The sequence below is a fragment of the Hypanus sabinus genome, chromosome 2 (genome assembly GCF_030144855.1).
Source record: "Hypanus sabinus isolate sHypSab1 chromosome 2, sHypSab1.hap1, whole genome shotgun sequence".
In the NCBI taxonomy this organism is placed as follows: Eukaryota; Metazoa; Chordata; class Chondrichthyes; order Myliobatiformes; family Dasyatidae; genus Hypanus; species Hypanus sabinus.
Window position 1 is genome coordinate 196,578,997 of NC_082707.1, and position 23,182 is coordinate 196,602,178.

Consider the following 23,182-nt stretch of genomic DNA (forward strand, 5'->3'; position numbering starts at 1 on the left):
TAGGTTCTTTTGGGCTGTTTTGGGCTTCTCAGTGCCCAACACATCCATCACTGTACCAGTAGTGTCAGGTCAGAGGATCAACCCTGGCTCGGTGGGAAGAGCAGAAGGACATGCTTGGAGTGGCATCGAGAAAATCAGTAACTGGGGCCCAAATCCGATGAGTTGTGATCTTTTACAAGGAAAGGAGCATGTCTTATCAGAAAAGGCTGAGCAATCAGAATCAGCTTCAATATCCCCGGCATATGTCATGAAATTTGATGACTTTGTGGCGGCAGTACATTGCAGTACATAATAATAGAAAAAATGTGAATTACTGTATGTCTATATTAAACAGTTAAATTAAATAAGCAGTGCAAAATTAGAAATAAAAAGTAGTGAGGTAGTGTTCAAGGGTTCAATGTCCATTCAGAAATCTGATGGCAGAGGGGAAGAAGTTGTTCCTGAATTGTTGAGCGTGTGCCTTCAGGCTCCTGTATCTCTTCCCTGATGGTAGCAATGAGAACAGGGAATGTTCTGTGTGGTGGGGTTCCTTAATGAAGGATGATACCTTTCTGAAGCATTGAACCTTGAAGAGATCCAAGATACCATGGAGGCTAGTGCCCATGATGGAGCTGAGTTTACATCTCTGTGTAATTAGCGACCTCCCCCCAACCGTACCAGACAATGATGCAGCCAGTTAGAATACTCTCCATCTTACATCTGTAGATATTTGCAAGTGTCTTTGGTGACATACCAAATCTTCTCAGGCCCCTAATGAAACATAGCTGTTCTCGTACATCAATATGTTGGGTGCAGGATAGATCCTCAGAGATGTTGACACCCAGAAGCTTGAAATTGCTCACCCTTTCCACTTTTGATTTGCAATCTCAGAGCCCAACACTGTATCAGTAGTGCCAAGCTAGACCGTGGTTCAGTTGGAACTGCAGAAGGCATAAAAAAAATCAGTAACAGAGGCCCAAGTCTGGTAAGGTGGGTTCACTTACAGGAAAGGAGCATGTTTTATGAGGGAAGGTTGAACAAACCAAGGCTTTACTCATTGGAACGAAGGAGGATGAGAGATGACTTCATAGAGGTGCATGAGATGATGAGAGGCAATGATAGAGTGGACATCCAGAGTCCTTTTCCCAGAGTGGAAGTGGCTAATATGAGGGGTATAATTTTAAGGTGATTGGAGGAAAGTATAGGAGAGATGTCAGAGGTAGGTTTTTCACACAGGGAATGGTGGGTGTGTGGATTACACTGCTGGGAGTGAAAATAGAGGCAGATCATGGCTGAACCATTTCCTTCTCAGCCCCGTAACCCTTTATGCCCTGACTAATCAAGAACCAATCAACTTCTGCCTTAAATATACATAAAGACTTGGCCTTCATAGTCGCCTATATCAATTTCCACAAATTCACCACTCCCTGGCTAAAGAAATTCCTCCTCTTCTCCATTCTAAATGGATGTCCCTCTTTTCTGAGGTTGTGTCCTCTGGCCTTAGATTCCCTACCATAGGAAACATCCTCTCCTCACCCACTCTATCAAGGCCTTTCAACATATGATAGATTTCAATGAGATCCCCCACCCCCCCATTCTTCTGAATTCCAGTGAGTAGAGGCCCAGAGCCATCAAACACTCCTTATATAACCTGCCTTACAATCCCAGAATTATTTTCAGGACCCTCTCAATGTCAGCATGTTCTTTCTTAGATAAGGAGCCCAAAACTGCTCACAATACTCCAAGTGAGGCCTCACCTGTGCCTTATAAACCCTCAACATTACATCCTTGCTTTTATATTTTAGTCCTCTTGAAATGAATGCTCAGATTACATTTGACTTCCTCACCACTGACTCAACCTATAAATTAACCTTTAGGGAATCCTGCATGAGGACTCCCAAGTTCAAAACCTCAGCTTTTTGAATTTTCTCTCCATTTGAAAGAAGAGGGAAGTCTACACTTTGATATCTTCTACCAAAGTGCACATGGAAACTAAAATGGAGGACAATGTGGAAGTGAAGCATTAGCTTGATCTTGGAGTAGGTTAAAAGATCGGCTCATCATGGGCGGTGGGGCTTATACTGTTCCATGTTGATAGATCGTGAATTCTGGAGAGACATGGCTATACGGAGCTAAGCAGTGGCTCAAGCAGTAAGTCAGATCAAAATAAAAATATTGAGTGCCAGTGATTCTCAATGCTGAAGCAGCTTCTGTGGAAACAGTTAATATTTCAAATTGAAATCAGATGAAGCAAATTTCTCTGCAAGGATATCGGAAAATAGAAGCAGGAGCGGGCAACTAGGCCCATCAAGCCTGTGCTTTATTATAGTCATGGGTCATCTCTGTTGGCATCAACTCCTCTTCTGTGCCAGTACCCCATACCATGCAGCTATAATCAGGCATCTGGTATGGAAACATTTCAGCTTTATCTTGGGTGACATAATTGCGTAGCAGTTAGTGTAACACTTCTACAGAGCCACTGACCCGAATTCAATTCCGCCATGGTCTGCAAGGAGTTCGCATGTTCTCCGTCTGATGTGGGTTTCCTCCAGGTGCTCTGATGTCCTTCCACATTCCAAAGATGCATGGTGACATGGCTGTAATGGAGCAGTGTGGGGCAGAAGGGCCATGCTGTATCTCTAAATGACAGCAACAGAATGTTGCAAATGTAACGGAGTTCAGCTTGCGCTTTGTCAAGAGGAGCACACTTTAAACTGTAACGTTTGCTCACTGTTGGCAATCTGCACTGTGATTTCTGCTAAGTTCTGCTGTTGGCTTTTGAGAAGCAAGCAGCCCCCGTGTTGGCAGTTCGAGTACTGGAAATGTACCCTGACGGAATTCACACAATCACTATCAGAACATCTGGCATGTTAGAATCAAACTTTGCTCTTTTGAAATTTTTGTGATGAAAAATGTAAATACATACGCACAGAGAACCTTTCAACTCACATTTCTTGATGCATGTGCAGATGGTGTGTCTCCACGATGTGATGTGGATCATTTTCGAGTAACTTGTGGGTCATCTGGACAAGACAGAGCATTTTATTCTACATCAGGGTTCTGATGTGTAAATTGAAAGTGTCAGATAGATTATATTGCCTTTAGCATAGCTGGCTGCGTCCCCTGAATTGATGATAGAAGCACAATTGACCTAGAATACCAAAAAGACACCTCACGCCCATTCTCCATCTTTCCTCGTCCTCCTCCCGTAGGAACATACTCAGATTGTTCTAACACCAGATTCAACCTGCCTTGTGTTGGACTGAGTGCCCAGGAGTGCAGCAATTTGGAAATCTCTGCCTCATTGCAGAATGCTTTGTCAAAACACAGAAGCAGAACCAGACCTGTCTGGGCTCCCTGTTACTATTGTGACAGAGCCATGATTCAAAGCTGAATGGGAGCACTCATATGGACTAGCATTTCATCATGATAGCTGTCTCTTCAATCTTACTTCTTCTCTTGAATAACCAAGGAATGGGCTGACAGCAAATCAAGATCACTCATGCAAGTGATGGATGTTGACCTGGCCAGTCTTCAAATGATTGATGATGAGTTTGGATAATGTTATAACAGCCAATGCAAACAGGGACCTTGTTCTACGAAGAGTGTAGAGACGGGTTACGTATAAGCTGACAGGGTCCTACCATGATGACTGAGGTAAAGCCGATCTCCTCTCAAGTAGGCTTCACTCCACAGGCTTCAGTGGACTGAATAGCAGTCAGTCTCGTCCTTGAGTTGTTTTTTCTTTCCTTTTTTTATACACCCCATTACCTAAACATCAAATATTTTGTGCTCTGCTGTGACATTAGTGCATGTGCTTTCTGTAGTCTACAATCTTTAGCTCCCGAGACTTCATTTTTCTCATATACCCTGCCCTCTAGGAGGTTAACCCATTCAAAACTTTGCTGCCTATTTTTAAACTCTCAGCAGCTCTCATTGTGATCGGAGATACTTGGCTTTGAAATTCTCACCCTTGTTTAAAATCCCTCCTTCTTCAATTTCCCCACTCTGGCCCTCCTCTTACCTCTTCCCTTCATCTATCTGTCATCTCCCCTGATGCCTCTCCTCCTTCCCTTTCTCCTACGGTATACTGTCATCTCATCAGATTCCTTTTTCTCCAGCAATGACCTTCCAGTTTCTCACTTCATCCTGCTCCCCCACCCACCAGGCTTCACCTATCACCTCTTAGATTATACCTCTCCCCCTCCCCCATCTTCTTATTCTGCTTTCTTCCCCCCTCTATTCCTGTCCTGATGAAGGGTCTCAGCCCGAAACATTGGCTGTTTATTCATTTCCATAGTTGCTGCTGAGCTCTTCCAGCATTTTGTGTGTGTTGCTTTTAAAATACCTCCTTTTTAGGCCTCTTCCAGCCCTGAAACCCTCCAAAGATTCTGCAGTTCAATGGCTCAAACCTGAAAATTTATTTGTGTGTTAGGGGTGTGGGTGTTGGAGAGGAAAGGAGCCTTGCATTATTATTTACAGATGCAGCACGTTAAAAGGCCCTTCCGGCCTAACAAGCCTGCACTGCCCAATTACACCCATGGTGATAGGTGAAACCTGAGTGAGGAATGGAAAAAGAGAGAAGCTGGGGGGTGTGGGGGTGAAGGAGAAATAACCAAATAACCTGAGACCCCAAGTGCCACCTGGGCGCTAAGGGTTCAGACGACCAAATTAACTCGCGTGCCTTTGGTATGCAGGAGGAAATGCAGCACCCAGTGGAAACCCACGCTGTCATGGGGAGAACGTATAAACTCCGTACAAAACAGCCAATGGAATTGTCATTTGTGAGCCTTGATTTAAGGTTTAGGCCCCAAACTTTGACACTTCCATTCTCTGTTCTCTGCATAGATTCTACTCGACCCACTGAGTTCCCATTGGTTGCTCCAGATTCCAGCATCTGCCGTCAGTTGTGTCTCCTTCCAGACTGTGTCCTCCAGCTGCCCACTGTTCACACTCCCACTCCTCCCTAAGCCACTCCTTTTAACCTACTCCTTTGTGCCAGCTGTCACTCACCAGTCCTCAGGTCATCTTATGTCTCTTTGTGCCCATTTTTAACGTAGCACTGCTGTGGAGCATCCTGGGAATTTGATAATCACAAGAGATTCTGCAGAGCAGTGCACACAAGATGCCGGAGGAACTCAACAAGTCAGGTAGCATCTATGAAATGGAATAAACAGTGGATGTTTCCGACCAGGACTCTGCATCAGGACTAGAAAGGAAGTTGGGTGGGGGGGCAGTCAGAAGCCAGAATAAGAAGGTGGGGGTGGTGGTATACAAACCAGCAGGTGATAGGAGAGACTGGGTGGGGGGAGGGGGAGATGAAATGAGAAGCTGGGTGGAAGTGAGAAAGGGCTGAAAATGGTATCTGGTAGGAGATGAGAGTGGACCATGTGAGGAAGGGAAGGAGGGGGTGCACGAGAGTGAGGTGATGGGCTGGAGAGAAGAGAAGGGGCGACAGGGGAACCAGGATGGTGAATGCGAGAAGGGAGAAGGGGGACAAGGAGAAATGATCAGAAGTTAGAGGTCTGGGTAGTCTCCAACTTGACGGCATGAACAATGAATTCTCTAATTTCCGGTAACTATTCCTTTACCCCCACAACCCCCTGCTTCTCTCTTTTTCCATTCCTCACTCAGGTTTCACCTATCACCTACCAGAATGAACTCCTTCCCCCCCCCCCCCACCCAGCTTATTTTTCTGGCTCCTGCCCCCGTCCTCTCCTATCCTGACAAAGTGTCTTGACTCTGAACACTGACCATTTATTCCCCTCCATAGACGCTGCCTGACCGGCTGTGTTCCATTTGGGAATTCTACTGCTTGAGAGGTGTAATGTAAATACAAGTGGCTGTTGTTGGGTCGCCCCAGGGAAAGGAATAATTAAACAAAGTGTTGCTTCAGTGTAGATCAGTGTATGATGAACCCTGAGGTTAGATTATGTTACACATTAGACAGTCACTGCTCAATCAGTGTCTGCCTGGCAGACCACAATGTAAATTCTGAGTTTGGACCAAGGCAGGGAGTTCAAACTTTTCAGTCTGTTTGTTGAAATGGGAAGTCAATTTTCACTGGACCTCGACAGCCTGCTTCAAATCACTGCCAGCTGAGCCCCCACCTTCCAAGACCACAGGTAGCCAGGCCAGTTTCACTGCCGTCCCACACCTTCAGTTTGGGCAATGAGGGGTGGGAGAACTGTGACTACCCACCCCAGCCAGCAACAATGCTGGAGGCGGGGCTTCAGCCCCTGTTAAAGCTTGCAAGTGATCTTAATTACTTTAAAATATATCTGACATGTAGAATATTAACTTTTTTGAACACACGAGGCTCTGCAGATACTGGAAATCTTGAGCAACGCATGCAAAATGCTGGATAAATTCAGCAAGTCAGGCAGGATATATGGAGGGGAATAAGCAGTCAACACTTCAGACTGTGATCCTTCATCAGGTCACACGTGGAATACTTTGGCAAGGATTCCCTGAAAGTCACCCAAAATGAGTCCACAGCCACGAGCCTCACTGATCAATCCTTGCAATGTGGAACCCTAGATTTTCCTTTGACAGCGCTTACTGTGAGGGAAAGGAAGATGAGTTAAACGCAGGCGGACAGCACCGAACACCTGCACGTTCTTCGCTCCCGACTTTGTCGACTTCAAAGCGGAGAGAAGCAATGGAGTCAATCATGCGTTTGCGCCCTGTTTCCGGAGCTTTAGGCTGTCTACTCCACCCCCCAACCTCATTGAACACCTTCGGAGAGAGCAAAGCACCACATCACTCAATTGGCCCAAAAACAATATCACATGTGTGAAAAAAGTTCCCTTTAGCTCCCCTTTGAGAGGTATGTCAGCTATCCTGGGCCCAACTTATTGAAGCATTATAAAGAAGGCACAGCAGTGATTATATTTCATTAGGAGTTTGAGGAGATTTGGTGTGTCACCAAAGACTCCAGCGAATTTCTACAATTGTACCATGGAGAGTATTCTGACTGGTTGCATCACCATCTGGTATGGAGGGGTCAATGCACGGGGTCCAAAGACGCTGCAGAGATCTATAGACTCAGCCAGCTCCATCATGAACACTAGCCTCCCCGCCATCATGGACATCTTCGAAAGGAGATGGGTTAAGAAGGTGACATCCAGCATGAGGGACCCTCACCCTCTTCTCATTCCCACCATCAGGGAACACATTCAGGAGCCTGAAGACACACATTCAATATTTTAATAACAGCCTCTTCCCCTTCACTTGAATGGTTTCGTGATTTTACCTGATCTCTGAATGGTGCATGAACCCACCTCAATATTTTCCTCTCTCCTTGTGCTGTTTATTTTTTTATGCTTACTTGTATTGTAATTTTATAGTAATTTTTATGTTTTGAACTGTCCTGCTAAAACAAAGCAACATACACCACTGATAATAATTCTGATTCTGATTCTAAAAGATTTTCTCTCACCTTCAACCCTTGCCCTCTTGTTGTTGGTCCCTGTTGCAGTTGTGAGTGGGCTGGTAGAACAACGGGAGGAAAACTATTTTTGTGACTGAACCCAAGCTTTGATCCCCATTGCCAGTGAGAAGTTATTACTTCTGAGTTCACACTCCAAATTCACTCTGAGGAGCCAGTTGCAAAAATTCAATGTGTTTATTCGTTCTGGGAATGTTTGTTCACTGATGGAGAGAGATTTCTGACCAGTGGGAGGTCTAATGGTAGGAGCTCAGACAGGATCTGAAGGTAGTTTTGTGGTCTTGAATAGCCCAATCCCACTCCTGTTTCCTATTTATCTATTTAGAGATATGGTGCGGAACAGGCCCTTCTGGACCAATGAGACGCGCTGCCCAACAACCCACTATTAACACCAGGAACATTTACAATGACTGATTAACCTACTAACCAGTATGTCTTTGCACTGTGGGCTTTAAACATCTTTGGACTTTGGACTGTAGAAGGAAACGAGAACCTGGAGCAAAAGCCACATACTCACAGGAAGAATGTAGAAACTTCTTATAGACGATGCCAGAATTTAACTCTAAATCTCTAATAGCAAAAGCTAACTGTTATGCTCCTGTGGCACCCTACTGTTCTTTTTGCCCTTACTAAAGCCACTTTTCGTCTTGTGTATTCCCTGAATTGTTAGAGTACCAGCATTGCACGGCTCTCCTTTATATCTGACTTTATGTTTATAGAACATAAAACAATACAGTACACTACAGGTCCTTTGGCCCACAATGTTGTGCCGACCCTTAAACTCTGCCTCCCATGTAACAACCCACCTTAAATTCAACATTTACATAAATTCAACAGTTTACACTTTTCAACATTACCACGTTCTCTCAGGGGTGGATAGATCACAGGAATCCTGACTGAGGCTGCTCGGTCTGCACTATGCAGCTGATTTTCCTCTATTTAACCGGTTTTGAACCAAGACAGTGTGTGAGGAAAGTCTTCAGAAATGCTATGGATCAGAGGCATAATCAGCTGGCACCATTTATTTTCATTGTAGGTGAATTTCAAACAGAGTAAATCGGGTACAGCATTCAAACATTTCACTTCTCTCCCAAAATTTCCCCGAGTAATTCATGCTGACTTGTTCAGCCTACAGTTCTGAGTTTGCACACAAATAAGAAATATTTTTCCCCCCCTCCCCATCTCATACAAGTAAGTATGTCCACATACTTGCAGGAACTAAATCATCACCTTCAAAGAGACTGGTGCTGTGTCCCCACAGACCTAAGGTTTGCACCTTCATACAAGCTAACACTGTGACTTCATCCAAAAGTCACGTTACCTCAATAAGCAGAATTCAAACCAGGATCAGGTTTATTATCAATGATATCATTCATTCGTTAGGTGCTGCGTTGTGTGACATGGGTGATCATGGCCTTTCCATGACGATGGTTGATCTTGGCAAATTTTCTACAAAAGTGGTTTGTCATTGTCGTCTTCTGTGCAGTGTCTTTACAAGCTGGGTGACCCCAGCCATTATCAATACTCTTCAGAGATTGTCTGCTTGGCGTCAAGTGAATGACTAACCAGGACTTGTGATGTGCACCAGCTGCTCATAGGACCATCCACCACCTGCTCCCATTAAATTACCATAAGAAATATATTTAAAATGTTAAATAAGTAGTGCAGAAAGAAAGCAAAAATAGTGAGCTAGTGCTCATGGGTTCATGGTCTATTCAGAAATCTGATGGGCGAGCCAGGAGTCTTCATCTACCATGGACACTGTGGCCACTTTACTAGGTACACCTGTACACCTGCTTGCTAATGCAAACATCTAATCAGTCAATCATGTGACAGCATCTAAATGCGTAAGAGTCTGCAGACGTGGTCAAGGGGTTCAGCTGTTGTTCAGACCAGACTTCAGAAAGGGGAAGAAATGTGATCTAAGTGACTTTGATCGTGGAATAATTGGTGTCAGATGAGGTGGTTTGAATATCTCAGAAACTGCTGATCTCCTGGGATTTTCATGCATAACTGTCTCCAGAGCTTACAGAGAATGGTGCGAGGAACAAAAATCATCCAGGGAGCGGCGGTTCTGTGGGCGAATACTCTGTGTTAATGAGAGAGGTCAAAGGACTGGACAAGCTGTCTTTTCACCACAGTTCCTATACAGTACATATACTGATGTATAAAGCTGGCTTGTGCTGGAATCTTTTCATTCTATTTTGAATTCAATGGCTGGGGTTCTGTAGTACACCACAGGGCCTCTCATCGAAAGAAAACATATTTCATATTGTTCAGCTACCCTTCACCCCACCCGTCAGAGTGATTCCTGTTTCGGCACATGGCATCAGTAAAAGGAATGAATACACCATATGTTTAAGGAGCTGTGTTTGGTCTGTTGTCCTTTTCTTTGATGTGACCGGGTTTAGCAGTGGCAAGTAAGCTTGTGCATCTGTCTCAGTGAATTAGAATATGAACCACTCTCCGAATGACGAGTCAAACAGGGGCTCATACATGAATGCTTTCAATATATCGATGCTGTCATAAAATTTCAGCCAAATCAAAAGAGGCGGCTGATCAGCAGTTCGGTGAGAGATTGAAAATCTGGCTGAGTGGTGTCACAACAACTGCTCACTCAATGTCAGCAAGACCAAGGAGCTGATTATTGACTTCAGGAGGAGGAAAGTGGAGGTCTAGGAGCCAGTCCTCATGGGGGATCAATGGTGGAGAGAGTCAGCAATTTTAAATTCCACTATGTTATCATTTCAGAGGCCCTGTCTACTTATGACAGTACTTATGAGGTCTACCTCATAAGTGCAATTATGAAGAAAGCATGGCAGTGCCTCTGCTTCTTTGGAAGTTTGCAAAGATTTGGCATGTCAGGGTCAGAGGTGAGAGACAGGCCTGTTTGGCTCCCTGCTCTGTGGGGTTCGCTCGACTCTGTGCTGGACTGAGACCTTCTGAATTGGCCTCTGTGGACTTCTGAATCGCTTGCAGTGATATCTGACATTGTGAACTTCAGTTCTTAATGCTGTTGGCTTGCTTTATTGTTTGCACGATTTGTATTTTTTTCTCTCTCTGCACATTGGGTGTTTGACGATCTTTTTCTAAGGGGTATTATTGGGGTTCTTTGTTTCATGGTTGCCTGTAAGGAGATCAAGTATACTTTGATAATAAATGTTCTTTGAACTTTCAAACTTTGGATACGGCCCAGTCCATCATGGTTAAAGCCCTCCTCACCACTGAGCACATCTATATGGTGCACTGTCACAGGAAAGCAGCAGCCATCATCAGCGATCATCATTCTCTGTTCTCGTTGCTGCCATCAGGAAGAAGGTAGAGGGGCCTCTGGACTCACACTACCAGATTCAGGAACAATTATTACTTGTCAGCCATCAGACTCTTAACCAGTGGGGATAATTTCACTCTCCCCATCACTGAACTCTTCCCACAGCCTATGGACCCACTTTCAAGGGCTTCATTTCATGTCATCAATATTTATTGATTATTTATGTATTTTTTTTTGTTCTTTTTGTATTTGCACAGTTTGTTGTCTTTTGCACGTTGGTTGATTGTCCACTCTGTTGGGTGAGGTCTTTCTTGATTCTATTATGGTTCTTGGACTTACTGAGTACACCCACAAGAAAACGAATCCCAGAACGGCATATTCTGGGATTCTTGATAATGAACTTACTTTGAGCTGTGAGCTTTGAACAGCCTGTGATGTAGGGGCTCAAAATGGTCAGTGGGGAGTAGGCCCCTGGTTCTGAAGGTGTGTGCAAGCATCCATATGGATATGGGATGGGTGAAAGATTCACACCTAATTCCAGTTCGGGCACATCATGAACAGATGTTTAATTGCAGTTCATTTCCCAGAGGTGGGTGTAGTGTTGTAATATTGTAGAGTATTTTTATGTTCTGCTGTCTCATCAACTTTAAGAATGCCTTCTGTGTTTCTGTCTTAAAGACACATGCAGTGATTGCAAAGTAATAAGGTTGTAGGTTGAAGAGGTTTACCAGGATGCTGCCTGGATTAGAGGGCATGTGCTATAACGAAATCCTGGGCAAATTTGGGTTGTTGTCTCTGGAGCGGCAGAGGTTGAGGGCAGATCTGACAGAGGTTTACATGATTTATGAGAGCTACAGAGAGAGTGGACAGACAGTATCTTTTTTTCTCCAGGGTTGATACATCTAATACCAGAGGGCATGCATTTAAGGTGATAGGGAGTATTTTCAAAGGAGATATGAGGGGCAAATTTTTTACACAGAGAGTAGTGCATATCAGGAATGCACTGCCTGCGGTAGAGGTAGAGACAGATATATTTGAGAGTTTTAAGAGACATGTAGGAAGGCAGGTGAATGTGAGGAAAATGGAACGATATGGACATTATGTAGGCGGAGTGGATTAGTTCAGTTGGCCATTGTAGGCTGAAGGGCCTGTTATGTCCTGTTCTAAGTTCTATCAGCGGTAGAGAAAATGTTGAAATCTATTTCCAAGGAATTTGTAATGGGATATTTAGAAAATAATAACCGGATTATCCAGAGGCGACATGGAGCTGTGAGATAGAAATGGTGTTTGACATATGGTCTTTGACTATAACTAGCAGCGTCGATAAGGGCAGATGTTATGGTGTATTAGGACTTCTTTGCGCTACTGTTCTATGTTCTATGTTAAGGTGGGTTTGGTTTCCTTGAGTAGAAATGGAATGTACTGAAAGGGTTAAGCCATTGGCATTTGTATGGTGTATAACAGGCAGGGATTGAACCACTTCTTCATACTGGGATGAGCTGATCCTGTCTTATTCCACCCGCACTAGAAGTTGAAATCACCTCCTGACTATACAAATGATGTCAGCCTTTCCAGTCAATTGAATTGCTTTTCCATGATCAGCTTTGGGGATCTGGATGTTTCCAGCATTTATTTCTGATCTTTAATTTCCCATGATAAGAAAAGCCACCTTCTTAACTAGCTACTTCCATTCTGGTAAGGAACCCCCTCAGCTGTGTTCTGTGAGGAGTTCCAGCATTTAGACCCAGCAACCGTGAAGAGCCAACAATATACTTCCAAGTCAGATTGGCATGTGATTTTGAGGAGAAACCGGAGGCAGTGATGTTCTCGTGTACCTAAGCGTTTGGAGGCTGTGGGTTTGAGGGGTGCTGCTAGAGGCATGAGTAAGTAACTGCTGTACCGTGCACCAAAACTGGAAGAACTGAACCCCCTCTCTGGTTTCACATGCCTTTTTCTACTTTGTTCCCTCTCCCACCTTCTCATTCTGGCTCTGCCCCCTTCCTTTCCAGTCCTGATGAAGGGTCTCAGCCCGAAATGATGACTGTTTATTCTGCCACATCGATGCTTAACTTGTTGAATTCCTCCAGCGTTTTGTGTGTGTTACTCATGATCTCCAGCATCTGCAGAATCTTTTGCACTTTCATTTGCAGGGAGGGTAGGAGAGGGATGGATTAGAAAAAGGGAATATCTGGTATGGTGGGACCAAATGAGTTGGTGTGGTGGATGGGGTACCTTACCATTGAAAGGTGGACCTTCCATTGTTCAGGAGGTTTATTGAGTCAGTGATTCCCCGGCTGTTGAAGAAATGGGTACCCCTCCTGACTCCTGCGGTGCAATATGTTCGTAGTCAGGTAACACAATCTGAGCTGCCTTACGATTACTGCCTAGTAGGGAGGGTCCAGTGCAAAGGATTGAAAAAAAGCTGCAGAGATTTGTATATTCAACGAGCTCCGTCACGGACACTAGCGTCTCCACCATCAAGGACATCCTCAAATGACAGTGCCTCAAGAAGACGCCATCTTTAAGGGCCCTCGCCATATAGGGCACGTTCTCTTTTCATTGCCGCCATCAGGGAGGGAAGGGAGCCTGAAGATGCACACTCAACATTTTAGGAACAACTTCTTTCCCTCTGCTATCAGATACCTGTAAGATCCAAGAAACCATGAACTCTACCTCACTAACGTACTGTCCTTATGCACTATTTATTTTTAAAATATATTTTTATATATTTACTGCAACTTTTAGCAATTTTAATGTATTGTATAGCTTCCGGTGGCAAGGGAGAGATATGCCTCTACCAAAGAGGGCATAAGATGCACCTTCTCTCCACTAGCCTGCAGGTCACCCTTGGGCAAGGTGTGGCATCTGCTTAGCACCTCCCCCCATCAGGGTCATGTGAAGCCATGGGAGCAGGTGGTGGATGGTCATATGAGCAGCTGGTGCATATCGCAAGTCCCGGTTATGCGACCGCTGACACCAGGCAGACAATTTCTGAGTAGCATTGATAATGGTTGAGGTCACCTGCATTGCAAAGACACTGCCCAAAAGAAGGGAATGGCAAACCACTTCTGTAAAAAATCTGCCAAGAGCAATCATGGTCAAAGACCGTGATCACCCATGTCATACGATACAGCACATCATGATGATGATGACGGTAGTGCTACCACAAAACAACAAATTTCATGACATATAGTGATAATAAATCTGATTCAGTTTCTCATTTCTAAAACATCCTTAAACCTTTATCCTCTTTTTTTTTGGTTCCTTTTGCAGTTGTGAGTGGGCTGATTCTGACTGGTATTCACCCGCAAAGGGTAAATAGTTGAAAGCAAGTTTATCATCAAAGTGCATATACAGTCTCTCAACATATACAACCCTGAGATTCATTTTCTTGTGGGCATTCACAGTAATTGCAAAGAAACCAAATAAATGAGTAATAATAATAATAAATAAATATAATAAATAGTAAGAACATGAGATGAAGAGTCCTTGAAAGTGAACCCATAGGTTGTGGAAACAACTCAGTGCTGGGGAGAGTAAAATTGAATGAAGTTATCCCCTCTGCTTCAGGAGCCAGATGGTTGAGGCATAATAGATATTCGTGAAACTGCTGGTGCAGTCGAGTAGAAACATATAGGAAATAATAGTTAGATGAAAAGACATGTCAAACCTGCCTTGCTATACTGATGCTGTAAAGCAAGTGCAGCTTATGGTAGGTACGGTGACTCCTGGAGTCGCTGTTAGTTTCAGATGGTATTTTGGTATCTGATATAAGCCAGCCGAGTGGCTTAGGCTGGGGGCATTGAATATGATACCCTTGATCTCTGAGAACAAACATTTGCCTGGGCAATCTTCACACAACTCATTAATTGAAGGATTTACTCTGCTGGTTTCACATTGATATTTACTATCAATTAGTGCTGAATTGTCAGTAATTTAGTGGCTCCAGCCTACATGAGATGAGATTGTGTAATCTTCCTTAAAAGTTGACTGGTTAAATCTCATAACCCTCCTAAGGACCCTTTCAGCTTTCTTCTGTTTGCAGAAGTGAAGCATGAAGGTTAGTATTGGTGGAACAGAATCAGAAACTGCTGCAAAAATTCAGCAGCTTTGCAGCGTGCTTCAGCATTTTCTGCCTTTGTTTCAGATACCCAGCGTTTGTCGTGTTCTCTTTCCTTTTACAGCACAGAACGGGCCCTTCTGTCCAGCAACCCACCTAATTAACACTAGTATCATCACAGGGACCAATAAACCTGACGTCTTGGGGAGGAAACCAGAGCACCCAGAGAAAACCCATGCACTCACGGAGAAGAATGTACAAAACTCTTACAGACGGCATCAGAATTGACCTCTGAACTCTGACACCCCAAGCTGTAATAGCATCATGCTAACCGCTTGGCTACCGTGGCATCCCTGGTTTTCCTCTTGGTGGAATTAGGTACTCAAACCATGCTATGGGGTGAAATCTGGTCTTGGATATCGGTGGCAAACAAAACTTTGGTGAGGGGCCTGAGCATTGAACTTACTGGGGTCGATGGAGTGGGACTACCCCAGAGCAATGGCTTTCCCACTTTAAAATCTCTTTCGAACATGTTTCCTGTCATTGTTGCACACAACAGACCATCACCACAAGTTTCAGGAATGGCTCCTGATTCCTTCTTTCAACTCCCATCCCAACAGTGCAGTCATGATGGAAGTGTCAGTGTCCCTGTGTCCAGCTCCTCAGCCACTCTCTGTAATGTGTCTGCTGACTGGAGGACTGACTGCGTTTCGGTCTGATTCACGGGCACAGGTTCTAGCTAGCTGCAGGGCTGCTCCCCTCCCCCCCCCCAATAAACACTGGCTTTTAGAACAGGGATCTCAGAAACCCTCACATGCATTGCTAAACACATACACAGACTGCTAAACACATCACACACACAGATAAACATGTACATGTTATGTTTTGTAACTTCAAAACTATATTAATTCAAAGGGAGACACGAAAGTCCGCAAGTACAGGTATAACTTTGAGTTTACTTTAAGCGAGGTGCAAGTATTAGCCTCAGCCAGTTTCAGCCACCCCTGAGCATTCTTTCCCTTGCCCCTGTCCTGGAGATGTCAGGCATGCAAGAGGTTAGGGGCTTCCTGAGAAGGCTCTCGACCTGAAATGTTGACTATTTATCTCCATAGATGCTGCCTGATCTGCTGAGTTCCTCCAGCATTTTGGGTGTGTTGCTTTAGGTTTCCCATCGTCTGCTCTCCACATTCACATCGCTGGAGCAGTGAACCAAACCCCAGTTATCCATCAAGGGATGAGGGGGTGAGCTGCACCTAGACTTCCAGTATATCTGCTGCTCTAAATGCAGAGTATCACAGCACATGGAAAGAGGCCATTCACCCCATCTGGGGTATGAGCTCCCTTTTTCTGAAAGCACTACCCAATTATTCCCCACTTCAGTTATTTACCTTTTCTTTATTATTATTATTTTATTAACTGTGCACTCATCAATAGTATTTCCATTTGACCATTTGAACTGATCTTCGAATTCCTTATCAGTATTCCACATCGTCTCACACAGATAGATAGAAACATAGATAGAAAATCTACAGCACAATACAGGCTCTTCGGCTCACAAAGCTGTGCCGAACATGTCCTTACCTTAGAAATTACCTAGGGTTACCCATAGCCTTCTGTTTTTCTAAGCTCCATGTACCTATCCAGGAGTCTCTTAAAAGACCCTATCGGATCTGCTTCCACCACTGTTACCGGCAGCCCATTCCATGCACTCATCACTCTCTGTATAAAAACTTACCCCTGACATCTCCTCTGTACCTCCTTCCAAGCACTTTAAAACTGTGCCCCCTCATGTTAGCCATTTCAGCCCTGGGAAAAAGCCTCTGATTATCCACACGATCAATGCCTCTCATCATCTTGTACACCTCTATCAGGTCACCTCTCATCCTCCATCACTCTAAGGAGAAAAGGCCGAGTTCACTCAACCTATTCTCATAAGGCATGCTCCCCAATCCAGGCAACATCTCTGCAACCTTTCTATAGTTTCCACATCCTTCCTGTAGTGAAGCGACCAGAACTGAGCACAGTACTCAAAGTGGGGTCTGACCAGGGTCCTGTACAGCTGCAACATTACCTCTCCGCTCTTAAACTCAATCCCACAATTGATGAAGGCCAATGCACCATATGCCTTCTTAACCACAGAGTCAACCTTTGAGTGTCCTATGGACTCGGAGCCCTAGATCCCTCTGATCCTCCACACTGCCAAGCGTCTTGCCATTAATACTATATTCTGCCATCATATATGACCTACAGGAAAAAGCACTTACCCCAGAGTCCCACAAGTTATGGACCTGCAGGGGATTATGTCCATTTTTAATTCTTAAGCTCAAAACATATCTTTCCGGCACAGCAAAAGTCTTACTTAAAAGAAAATTCCTTGCATAATACTGAATTATGGAGTATTTGGAAAAGGGAAAGGATATTATGGGTTCAATGAGACGGTATTATAAAAAAGTGGTCAGGTTTACACTGGCTTTGAACCATTTAATGCTAGTTCACACTAGTTCCAACACAGATTGCCTTTGGGATTGCTAAATTTATTAGATGCGTAGTACTTAGGCTGTGGCAGGCGTGAGGGAGGTCAGAGAGTGGAGCTCTTGGGAGTGAGATGCCTGTTCCAGATCTGAGAGCGGTTGACAGCTGCACAGATGAACGATCCCTCTGTGTCCCTTCAGGGGTCGTGGGCCAGGCAGGGTTCTGACCCTGCAGCATGGGATGCCCTGATCCCGAATGCAAGGATTAAAAAGGACCAGAGAGATGGATTGAGTGTCTTGCGTGTTGGAGAACAGCTGTAAGTTCTGTCGCCATGTAAGGTGTAAACGGCAGGGGGGAATGTGCTGGAAAGCTGGAGAGAGTCAAAGAATAATGCAGCTTGGAAACAGGCCCTTGAGGTCAGGTTGTCCTTGCCAACTGCAGTGATGTCAGCAGCAGCTAAAAGGCTTGTGGTCCCACACCGAGAGAGTTAAAGATCGTTAACTCAATGCGGTCAGTTCAATATAAAACTTAAAACCAGAATTCTGGGCGTTTGTTCAGTGAGAGAGTTTGGATTTCACCATAGCAGCTGAAGAATTCAAGTCAGTTAAAGTAGAGATTTTCTCAAAAGAAACTTTCGGTTTGTTTTGGTAACTGTGGTAAACTATCAATCTACGTGAAACACTGTCGTAGGAAAGCAGCATCTCTCATCAGAGATCCCCACCACCCAGGTCATGCTCTCTTCTTGCTGCTGCCATCAGGTAGAAGGTACAAGAGCTTCAGGATTTGTACCACCAGGTTCAGGAACAGTTACTACTCCTCAGCCATCAGCCTCTTAAATAAAAGGGGATAACTTCACTTCACTTGCCTCATCATTGAAATGTTCCCATAACCAATGATCTCGCTTTAAGGACTTTTTCTCATTATCTCATGTTCTCGTTATTTATTGCTATTTATTTATATCTGCATCACTCTGGCTGAGCTTCCAAAGATCCTGTCATAGTTACTGTTCTGTTGACTTGCTGAGTATGCCCACAGGAAAGTGAATCTCAGGGTGGTATATGGTGACATATATGTACATTGATGATGAAATTTACTTTGAAACCTCCAGATTATTGTAAAAACTCGCCTGGTTTTCTATTGTCCTTCGGGGAAAGAAATCTATCATTCTAAACCAATCTAACATCTATGTGAATCCAAAATGCCAAGATGGTTGAGCGAGTGTAGACATTATCAACGGCATTTGCACTTTGAATGCCTCAGTAGCTTCACTTCCCCTCTTCTGGCTGGTATGCCTGTTCATATTCACTTCATCTGTGGCTAATCCATAAAACTCTGAATCAGGAGGTTTCGGATTTAAGCTCTTCAAAAGCTCGACTGTGGAAATCTCAGCTTGATACCTCAGTGCTGCTTCAAAGTTGTTTAAGGTCATTTTCTGTACACAAGTGTTCGGAGAACAAGATAATTGTTCCTCCAGATCTGATGCAACACAAAAAACCCCACAAAAGAACACAATAACAATTATAAAAAAGCATACAATAAATATAAACACATAGGATAGTTTATATACATAGATTGATTGTATGTCCATAAAGTGACTGGCAAGAAATAATAAAGTAGTGGTGGAGTCATTGGGTAGGGGTGTTGAACAGCCTTACTGCTCAGGGAAAGTAACTGGTTTTGAGTTTGGTGGTCCTGGCGTGGATACTGTGCAGCCTCCTCCCTGATGGGCAGGATGGATAATGTTACTGGCTTTTTTCCAGCACCTGTCTGTACATATGCCTTTGATGGCAAAGTCTAGATCTCTTCCATCTCTTCAGAATGTACAGGTATTGGTGAGCATTTTTGACTGTATAGATGCGTTCCGGGACCAGGAGAGGTCGTGTGTGATGTTCAGCCATAGGTGTTTGAAACTGCTCACAGTTTCCCCTGCATCATCAAGTTCACTGAAGATGAGTCGGCATACGAAGAGGAGGTGGAGTCGCTGGTCAAATGGTGCAATCGCAACATCCTGAGTCTCAACGTGGATGAGAGAGAAGAGATGATTGTGGACTTCAGGAAGGCACAGGTCGACCACTCTCCATGGCTCTGTTGTGGAGAGAGTGAAGAGCACAGAGTTCCTTGGTGTGCATGTAATGAATGCAGCACTCACAACACCTCCTCACTAGTCACTAGGCGCTGCAGCATCTACCCTTCCTGAGGGGGTGGAGGCCGATAAGGCTCCCTGCCCCCATTCTGTCAAATTTCTGCAGGAGCACCATCGACCATAAGATTATTAAGGGATTGGACAAGATAGAGGCAGGGAATATGTTCCAGATGCTGGGAGAGTCCAGTACCAGAGGGCATGGATTGAGAATAAGGGGTAGGTCATTTAGGGCAGAGTTAAGGAAAAACTTCTTCTCCCAGAGAGTTGTGGGAGTCTGGAATGCGCTGCCTCGGAAGGTAGTGGAGGCCAGTTCTCTGGATGCTTTCAAGAAGGAGCTAGATAGGTATCTTATGGATAGGGGAATCAAGGGGTATGGGGACAAGGCAGGAACCGGGTATTGATAATAGATGATCAGCCATGATCTCAGAATGGTGGTGCAGGCTCGAAGGGCCGAATGGTCTACTTCTGCACCTATTGTTTATTGTTTATTGTCTATTGACAGTGTCCTGTCAGGCTGCATCACTGTGTGGTGTGGAAACTGCAAGGCAGTGGACCTCAGTACTCTACAGAGGATAGTTAACAAACCGAGAGGATGACCGAGTTACCCCTCCTATTTGTAATATTTACCAGGAGCATTGCAGGTGAAGGGCCCGAAGCACTGTGAGGATCCCTACCACCTGTCACACAGTTCCTTTGATCCACTACCTTCAGGAGGGAGGTAAAGGAGCATCAGCACTAGGACTGCTAGACTGGGTAGTAGCTACCTTACCCAAGCTGTGAGACTAATGAATACCCTGGCCACCTCCAAGGTTTCACCATTGTTTACTGTACTGTTCACTGTTTACTTGTGCTGCACACTTCAAATGCATTTTGAATTATATTTTATGAACTTTTCATGGTAATACTTTGGTTTATGTGCTGTGTGTGGTATATGTTTTCTGGGTGCACCGTGGTCCAGTGGAACGTTGTTCTGTTTGATCATTTATTGGTACAGTCAGAGGACCACAAACTTGAACTTGAACTTGGTGAGACCGCACTTGGAGTATTGTGTGCAGTTCTGGTACCCCAGTCATAAGAAGGGGAACAGAAGTTATTAATCATGAGCCATTTACAAGGAAAGACTACAAAAAACATCACGCAAAGATTTTAGCAGGATTGGAATGCCTGAATTATGAAGAAAGCCTCGATAGGCTGGGGCTTTTTTTTCCCTGGAAGATAGGGGGATGAAAGTGTAAAAAGCCGGCATTCCCAGCCTTTTTTTGCCATGAAGGCTTTTACCATTAACTGAGGAGTCCGTGGACCCCAAATTGGGAACTCCCATTACAGAGGTTTATAAAATCATGGGAGACCGAGATAAAGTGAACGGTCACAGTCTTTTCTCAAGGGTATGAAAGTCTAAAACTAGAATGCATAGATTTAAGGTGAGAGAAAGTTAAAGGGGACTTGAGGAGCAGGTAGGCAAGGACGAACTGACCCCAACAGCAACTGTCCAATGAACATTGTTCATTGGCTGCCAAGTTCTCTAGCACTCCCGGAAAGGTATATGAGATGCACTACAAAACACTGCGCTCAGACCCCACAGTGGAATTCAGGGGCACCATGTGGCTGTAGGTGAAGGGCTGCACTTGGCTGTGCCACGTCAGGGCAGTGCTGCTTGAAGGTGGTGATCCAGGGCCATTCTTGTGTCATCTGAAGAGCTTTGCTTAAAAGTTCAGAGAGCTGTTATAAAATGATAACACCCAATTCATGTTCTTTGGGATGATAGTATCTGACAGGCTAGACCTTTAAATCCCAAGTTCCACAACTTTGTGATCAGAATCCCAAAAGAAGCAGAGATTCTAGTTCTCTAATGGACCAACAGAACAACAAATCCCTCTTTTTAAATTGATGGTTCCTCTCAGAAATCTGTATTTAGTGCTAAACAATGCAATGTGCTGCATCAAGAGCTGGCAAGTGATTGGTGGATCCAGGTGAGGAGTGGTGAGAGGCAGATGGAGGAAGGAAGGTGGAAAATTGTGATAGAGGCCAGGAGGTTATAGGTGGAGGTGACAAAGGGTTGCCAGTGATGGAACTGAAAAGAGAGGAAGTTGGAACATGGAACCAAGTGAGGGAGATGGGGGTATGTATATAGATACGTTTGTGTCGCACTTTCTATGTATCAATGTGGGCACATTATGTGAAGAAAAGTGCATCAGAGTCCAAAAGTCTTTGTGTGAGTGAGAGAAAGTGCATGTGAACGTCTATCTAGTTGTATGTGAAACTGTTATACGTGTGTTGATTGTTTATGTATATGCTTGAAAGAAAGTCTATGTCAATGTGAAAGTGTGTACCTGTGAGTAACCATGTGTTTATGCGTGAGTGTGTGCACATCATCGTATCAAATTTAGTCTTCACATTCCCTTTTATTGATGTAGAAGATAAACTGATCTGATGGGTGTTATTAGGGAAAAGGACCTGCTCTGTGCTGCTCTTTGGAAATGCTTATGCATGAGCTCACCAAGGAATCTACAATGCCCACCAAAATGCTACTGCAAAACTGGTTCGTGCAAATAGACCCATTCTAAACTGACTAGCTCAAAGCTCTGTGTTGTGTATTTAATATTTCAATAATATTTGAGTAATCTTACATAATATAATTTGATTAAGCATATTTGTTGGTTTAAATAATTCATTACAGGTTATATGTGTAAATATTGTGAGCAGTTTTGGGCCCCTTATCTAAGAAAGGATGTGCTGACATTGGAGAGGGTTCAAAGGAGGTTCACGCGAATGATTCCAGGATTGAAAGGTGTATCATGTAAGAGTATTTGATGGCTGTGGGCCTGAACTCACTGGAATTCAGAAAAATGAGAAGTGACTTCATTGAAACCTATCGAATGTTGAAAGGCCTCGATAGTGTGGACATTGGGAGGATGTTTCCTACGGTGGGGGAGTCTAAAACCAGAAGACATTGTCTCAGAATAGAGGGGCGTCCTTTTAGAACGGAGATGAGGTAGAATTTTTGTAGCCAGAGAGTGATGAATCTGTGGAATTTGTTGCCACAGGTAGCTGTGGAAGCCATGTCATTGGGTATATTTAAGGCAGAGGTTGATAGATTCTTGATTAGTCAGGGCATGATGGAATACGGGGAGAAGACAGGAGATTGGGGCTGAGAGAGAAAATGGATCAGCCATTTTGAAATGGTGGAGCAGACTTGATGGGCCAAATGGCCTAATTCTGCTCCTATATCTTATGGTCTAAATACATGAATTTCATGCATCATCATGCTACCACGTGATATGTGCGCACCTCGCTTAAAGTAAGCTCGAAGTTAGACCTGGATTTCAGACTCCCGTGTCTTTCTTTGAATTAGTTTAATGTTTTGAGGTCACAAAACATAACACTGTACATTAATGCAGCTTCCTCACACATATCTGGCTTGGAAAGTACTCCAGGTCAGGACTCCTGAAGACCTGCTCAGAATATTCAATGACCATTAACAAATATTGAAATAAGTAAAACAGGAACAATTGGCGTCAGCTGGAAGAATACTTCTGTCTGGGCTGGTTTGAATCCCACGACAGTCATTGCCTTACTGAGTGAGTGTTGAACTCCTGAACGGGCCATCTCTTTTCTCTCTAAGGGATTTAAAAGATACCACTCCTCTTTTCAGAATTAGAGTCAGATTTATTTTCACTGATTTATACGACATGAAATTTGTTATTTTGCGGCAATGGTGCAGTGCAAAGTCATAAAAATCACTATAAATTATAAAAAATTTTGAAAGCCCAAAGTTTAAAGTTCAAAGTAAATTTATTGTCGAAGTAC

At 44.0% G+C, this 23,182-nt stretch overlaps 1 protein-coding gene across 2 annotated transcripts in view; it reads left to right on the forward strand.

Annotated features, from left to right (window-relative positions):
* The window catches only part of LOC132389742 (coiled-coil domain-containing protein 85C-like), a 277,288-nt gene that overhangs the window by 208,847 nt on the left and 45,259 nt on the right, over positions 1–23,182 (forward strand). The window lies entirely within an intron of this gene.